The sequence below is a fragment of the Pongo pygmaeus genome, chromosome 4 (genome assembly GCF_028885625.2).
Source record: "Pongo pygmaeus isolate AG05252 chromosome 4, NHGRI_mPonPyg2-v2.0_pri, whole genome shotgun sequence".
In the NCBI taxonomy this organism is placed as follows: Eukaryota; Metazoa; Chordata; class Mammalia; order Primates; family Hominidae; genus Pongo; species Pongo pygmaeus.
This window is the reverse complement of record NC_072377.2, coordinates 18118539-18125977: the sequence shown is the minus strand read 5'-3', so window position 1 is coordinate 18125977 and position 7439 is coordinate 18118539. Positions and strand designations below refer to the sequence as shown.

Genomic DNA, 7439 nt, shown 5'->3' with positions numbered 1-7439 from the left:
TTTGTCCAAATTCAGATGGTTGTGTGTGGCTTCATTTCTGGGTTGTCTATTCTGTTCCATTAGTCTATGTGTCTGTTTCTGTACCAATACCTTGATGTTTTGGTTACTGTATTCCTATAGTAGAGTTTGAAGTAAAATAGCATGATGCTTTTGAGTTTGTTCTTTTTGCTTAGAATTGCCTCAGCTATTCAGGCTCCTTTTTGGTTCCATATGAATTTTAAAATAATTTTTTTCTAATTCTGTGAAGAACGTTCAATATGGTTAGTCTTGTCTCCCCACCCAAATCTCATCTTGAATTATAATTCCCATAATCCCATAATCCCCACATGTCAAGGGTGGGACCAGGTGGAGACAACTGGATCATGGAGTCAGTTTCCCTCATGCTATTCTCATGATAATGAATCTGATGGTTCTCATGAGATCTGATGGTTTTATAAGGGGCTCATCCCCCTTCACTCAGCATTTTTCCATCCTGCCGCCTTGTGAAGAAGGTGCCTGCTTCTCCTTTGCCTTCCACCATGATTGTAAGTTTCCTGGGGCCTCCCCAGCAATGTGGAACTGTGAGTCAATTAAACCTTTTTCCTTTAAAAATTACCCAGTCTTGGGTATTTCTTCCTAGCAGTGTGAGAACAGACTAATATAATGTCACTGGTAGTTTACTAGGATAGCATTGAATCTGTAATTTGCTTTGGGCAGTATGGCCATTTTAACAATATTGGTTCTTCCTATCCATGAGCATGGAATGTTTTTCTGCTTGTTTGTGTCATCTCTGATTTCTTTCAGCAGTGTTTAGTAATTCTTGTTGTAGAGATCTTTCACCTCCCTTGTTAGCTGTATTCCTAGATATTTTATTCTTTTTGTGGCAATTATGAATTAAATTGTATTCCTGATTTGCCTATTTGGATGTTGTTGGAGTATAGAAATGCTACAGATTTTTGTATGCAGATTTTGTATTCTGAAACTTTACTGAAGTTGTTTATCAGTCCAAAGAGCTTGGGCAGAGACTATGGAGTTTTCTAGATATAGAATCATGTTGTCTGCAAACAGGGATCCCCTGAGTTTTCTTCTTATTTGGATGCCCATTCTTTCTTTCTCTTGCCTGATTTCTCTGGCTAAGATTTTCAATATCATGTTGAATAGGAGTGATGAGAGAGGACAACCTTGTCTTATGCCAGTTTTCAAGGGAAATACTTCCAGTTTTTCTCCTTTCAGTATAATGTTGGCTGTGGGTTTGTCATAGATGACTCTTATTATTTTGAAATATGTTCTTTCAGTGCCTAGTTTGTGAAGGGTTTCCAACATCAAGGAATGTTGAATTTTATTGAAAGCCTTTCTGCATCTATTGAGTAATTGTAGTTTTTGTCTTCAGCTCTGTTGATATAATGAATCACATTTATTGATTTGCATATGTTGAACCAACCTCATATTCTGGGGATAAAGCCTACTTGATTGTAGCTGATTAGCTTTTTTATGTGCTGCTGGATTCAGTTTGCTTGTATTTTGTTGAGGATTTTTTATCTATGTTCATCAAAAATATTGGCCTGAAGTTTTCTTTTTTTGTTGTGTCTCTGCCAGGTTTTGTTATCAGGATTATGCTAGCCTCATAGAATGAGTTGATGAGAAGTCCTTCTTCCTCAGTTTTTTGGAACATTTTTGGCAGGATTGGTACCAGCTCTTCTTTATACATCTGGTAGAATTTGGCTGTAAATCCATCTGGTCTTCGGCTTTTTCTGGTTGGTGGGCTTTTTGTTACTCATTCAATTTCAGAACTCATCGCTGAGTTCAGGGATTCAATTTCTTCCTGGCTCAGTCTTCAGAGGTTGTATGTGTCCAGGAATTTATCCATTTCTTCTAAATTTTCTAGTTTGTGTGCATAGAGGTGTTCATAATAGTCACTGTTTGTGTATGTGTGTGTAATTCTGTGGGGTCAATGGTAATGTCTTAATTTTTAAAGATGAGTTTACATTTCCTTCAACATAAAATAATTTTGGGGACAGAGTTCAAATAGATTTGAAATATATATATATATATTTTATATATTAATATATAATACATTTATATATTATATAAATATATAATATATATAAATATATATAAGGCATGATCATTGATGCCAAGAAACAGCATAATCATTTATTTATTTGTTTGTTTATTCTATTTTAGCCTCTATGACTTTAGCATTGACTGAGTTTAGGGCTGTTAATTAGACCACATTTTGGGACCATAATGAAAGCTAATAAATCTCTTCATCATTTCATAATAGACTTCTTGTTTATTTTAGATTTTATTGGTCTTTATTAAAAAAATAAATTAGCCATGTATTTTTGTTGTAAGAATAATCCATCATTATAACATTGGAAAGATATCTCCATATTATTAAAATTACTTAACGTTGATAGAGTATTAAATCATCAAATTGTATAACAACAAACTTTTTACCATTAAGGAAATGGAATTGGCCCATCAAAATATATAAGCACTAATTCGGATTAAGTCAACAATACATATTGACTTGCAAGAAAGTTGGCTTGCTAGGAAATGTTATCCCTTGAGGTGATATAACGGTGGATGTGAGGGAAAAATGTACCCCCATGGACATGAATGCCATGAGCTTTATTATGCAAAAGCTTAGTGGATTTTGCCAGGCACAGTGGCTCATGCCTGTAATCCCAGCACTTTGGGAGGCCGAGGCAGGTGGATCACAAGGTCAGGAGTTGAAGACCAGCCTGACCAACATGGTGAAACCCCATCTCTACTACTAAAAATACAAAAATTAGCTGGGCATGGTGGCACGTGCCTGTAATCCCAGCTACTCGGGAGGCTGAGGCAGAAGAATTGCTTTAACCTGGGAGGTGGAGGTTGCAGTGAGCTGAGATCACGCCATTGCACTCCAGCCTGGGCGACAGAGTGAGATTCTGTCTCGAAAAAAAAAAAAAGCTTAGTGTGTTTTAAGATGACTAAATTTGAGATAAAGAGCATAAGAATTATGAACTGGATGACAGGGTAAAAGAATTCATAGCAAGTCTAATCAGTTGCAGACCAACAATCACATTAGTTTTCTACTAATTTGATGTAAAGTACATCTCCTACAATTAAAAAAAAATCACCACTTCCCTTGTCATTATAGTTTTACTTTTTCTTTTGCAGTTGCTTCATGACATTGTTTTGGGTTGCATGGAAATATTCTATTCATGCAGTGATTGCTAAATTGGCCAAAGAACCCAATGCAGTTAGAAAGCAAACAGCTGAAAGAGACTGTCTTTGCTATACATAAGGATGGGAGATTATGTTATAGCAAGCACTTATGAGGCTACAAAAGGAATCACTTGTTCTGCTTTGTGATTTGAGAGTGAATGTGAAATGCAATGGTCTATTGGCTAGCTTACCTGATGTTTCTTGTTATTTGTAAAAATATGGTAGAACCAGCAAAGAAGAGAAACATTCCCAAGAAGGGCACTCTGAAGGTCAGGCAAATTTTTCCTCATGGCCTGAAGTTATTTCCAAGGAAAAATGTTTCAAATGTGTGAAAAACAGCAATTTTTGTATGAATTATTACTAAGTGACCTAGTCATAGAATAAGAACAGTCTAAGATTTATTCCTTTAGACATTAGGGAGATTTTTAAAGATACTCTGGTTGTTTTGTCATCTTATCTTCTGATATTTTTCCAGCTTTCATTGTTAAGGTATTAAGCCCTGATCCTGCTGTCAAATATTATTTCTATATCTCAAGAATATAGGGTTTTGGCTAAACTAAATGATATCAGCTAATTTAACAAGCAATCACCAAATTCATAGTGATACATTATAATAAAGAATTGCAGGCATCAGTAGGCAACCTCCCATGCAATGATTAACAGCCCAGAGTCCCTCCAGTCTACTGTACTTGAATCTCTGCTCAAAATCGAGCTAATAACCTGGGGAAAATGTTGGGGAGGTTCTTGCAGAAAGTTTTTTTGAGCAAAGTCCAGGGGTGGTATATATAACACTGCATGCCCATGCCATTGACCGTAAGTCATGGTTACAGTGTTGTAATGGAAGCTAGTGGGTTAGCTTCTATCTCACAATTTTGGGGAAATCAGGAGTCTAGGCATGGCTTACCTGGGTCCTCTGTTCAGAATCTCACAAGGCTGAGATAAAGGTTTTGTCTAGACTCCATTTTCATCTGGAAACTCAACTGGGTCAGAATCTGCTTCAAAACTCTCTCATGTTTGTGCCAGAATTCATTTCCTTAAGGATGTATGACTGAAAACCCCAACATTTTTTTCTGGCCATCAGCTGAAGCCTGCTCACAGCTTCTAGAAGCCACCTGCAGTACCTTGTCAGATGGACTGTCTCAACATGGTGGCTTACTTCATAAAAGCCAGAAAGACAAATACTCTTTCTCTCTCTCTCTCTCTCTCTCTCTCTCTCTCTCTCCCCCTCCTCTCTCTCTCTGTCTCTCCCTCTTTTTCCCTTTCTCCCCCTCTCTCAGTTGCTAAGTGAGAATGATGTAACACAATCATGGAATCACAGGAATGGAATCACAGAAGTGGCATCTCATCATCTTTGTCATATTCTATTGGTCAGTAGCAAGTCATAGGTTCTACCAAGGAGTTTTCACTAATAGTGAGATACACAGAGTAGTGATCCAATTAAAAGAAATGGCCATGAAACAAATATTCAAAAGAATAAGTACATCATACAAACTCTTGCTACAGAAGGAAAGAATAAAGTGTTATCAGGACATGTAATAGAGGGAGACGGTAGCATTGAAGATATCCCCGACAAGGATGAGATTTGAGCTAAAATATGAAAGAAGAGAGAGAGTTTAATTAAACAGCATAGAGAAGGGAAAAGTGAAAAATTCTAAGAATGAACTGTATGTTCCAAAGCTCTATGGTAGGATAAAATCATGGCACATTAAAGAAATGGAAGGAAAGCCCACGTGTCTGAAGGAGAGAAACTGAGGAAGAGGAAGGGCGAGGCATTGGATAAGAAGAGCAGACCCCAGGTATTTCAAGGCTTTCTAGACCTGCTGGCTTGATGCTAAGAGTAATGGGAGGTCATTGAAAGGTTTTAAAAAGGAGAGTGACCCAATCAGATTGTATTTATATGACATTATTGTGCAATTACTATACTAAAAAATGCACTTTTGAGCATTTAATCCCAGAGATAGGAAAGTTTAGTTGCACAAAAACCTGTACATAAACATTGGTAGCCGATTTATTTGTAAGACCTCAAAACTGAAAACAACCCAAGTGGCCCTCGAAGGGTGACTGGTTAAACAAACTGATGTATTCATACCATGGAATATGATGGGATATTAGTCAGCAATTTAAAAAATGTGAGCTATTGAGACACACAACTATTTGATTGAATCTCAAGGAAATTATGCTAAATGACAAAAGCCAATTCCAAAATGATTTCATTTATATAATCTTCTTGAAATGAAAAAATTATAGAAAAGTAAGACAGTTTAGTGGTTGCTGGGGTTTAGGGATGGGGAGAAGCAGGTAATGGGAAAGAGGTGGGTAATTATAAAAAGGCAAAAAGAGGGATCATTGCGGTGATGGGGCTGGTCTGTATTTTGACTGTGGTGGTAGATATAGAAGCCTGCGTATGTGACAAAACTGCATAGAAATAAATACACACACGTATACACACACACGAACACGTGTTCACACACACACAGGAGCAGAAGTCAAACTGAAAAAATCTAAACTGGATTGGTAGATTGTATCAATGTCAATATCTTGCTACTGAAATTGTTCTATAGTTTTGCAATATATTACTATTGAAGGAAGCTGGGTAAAGAGTACAAAGGATCTCTTCATGGTATTTCTTACAACTGTGTGTAAACCTACAATTATTTAAAATATGTATTTTTTAAATCTAATTACAGTCATTGCAATGGCCAAGAATGGATACTAGGAGAAGAGTCAAGGGGCTTTTTTAGTTGTTCAGTGGAAAAATGGTGATAGCTTAGACCAGGAGGCGGAAGAAATGGGGACAAATTAGTACATTCAATCATGATTTAGGGTGAAAAATGTATTTGGTTTAGTAATTTGGGAGCTGGTATGAGAGAGAGAATTATCAGGAGCTGCCCTAATTTCTTAAAATATAGCATTCAAAGTTTTCTCACCTTCATGATTTTGCCTAGGATCTCATTGAAAAACTGTCTTCTCTGCATCTCATGCTGGCGGAAAAGACTATCTCCAAATACTGGGATTTAGTGTGTACCAGTCTCATAGCCCTTATCACTGTGACCTTGTATTTTACATCTTTGTATACCTATCTTAGCTCTCTGATGATAGATAGTAAATTTCTTAAGAGATTATGTCCAATGAAAGTGTATAGTCCCTATGACAGCCAGCACTGGGCCTTAGACATCAGTAGCATATTTTTAATGAAATACTGTATGTATGTGCACATGCTAGGAGTCCATGTCCCTGCATAACAATTTTATTTGGCTCTAATTAACTGCAACAAATAAAATTACAGAAGAAATTAGGACTGTTCTTCTGGCTGTTGTGTCTGACTTTTGGTGGTCCACTAAAGTGTTTATTTAGATCAGAGTTCATTGACCCTAAAGTTGAAATGGTGTTTTCAGGAGACCTTGTCATTTATTATCTCATTTATGTTTACAGAGTAGAAGTGTCATGCGGCCTTCCTGTAGACCTGCATGCCAACGGTGACAGAGAAGGAAATAGTGACTGGCTTGCCCAAGAGGTGATTTACTTTGAAGAGCATCTGGTTAGGAGGAGCTCATCTCAGCGAGGGATGAAAGTTATTTCTAACCGACTGAAAGCAAATCATTCAGGATTTTCCAGTACAAAACAATATGAATTTATTAGCAGATCGATGGTAAGTTTGAAAACACATGAGGACCCTGATACAAAGTCCTGATAAGACCAAAGAAGCCAAAGCCAAAGAAATCATTGCCATCCCTGCATATTTGAGTCATGCTCATGCCATGTCATGAAAACACGTTGTGAGAGAAATTACATATCCACAGTGAAGTCTCTTCTTTACAAAAAACATATTTTTCTTATTTTAACATGAAAGATGTTTGAGAGATGCCAGAAGAATGTTGCAAACACTGTGAGCAACTAAGAAAACTATCAAAAAAATTGTTAAGAAAATATTAAAGGGCAATATGAGAATATCATGGGGTGTTGCTACATAGACCAGTGGTTTTAAATCAGGCTGCATATTAGAATTACTTAAGGCCTTTAAAAATCAAAACAACCAGACACAAACCCCAAATTTGAATCAGAGTACTTGAGATAAGACCTTTGCCTTTATTTATCATTTATTAATATTGTTATTATTATTATTATTGTTATTAAAACACCCCAGGGATTTCTAATGTGCAGTAAGGTTTGGGAAACACTGACTTGGACCAATGGGCAGATTAAAAATTTTAAAATGCTGCATTTGGTCCAAAAAAATATTTTCC

At 36.6% G+C, this 7439-nt stretch overlaps 1 long non-coding RNA gene across 1 annotated transcript; it reads left to right on the top strand.

Annotated features, from left to right (window-relative positions):
• The first annotated feature begins 4519 nt into the window (after positions 1 to 4519).
• Positions 4520 to 6986, top strand: LOC134739580 (uncharacterized). The gene is made up of 2 exons (XR_010126366.1): positions 4520 to 4991; positions 6628 to 6986. It is a non-coding gene; the product is annotated as an uncharacterized LOC134739580 (long non-coding RNA).
• Positions 6987 to 7439: the final 453 nt, after the last annotated feature.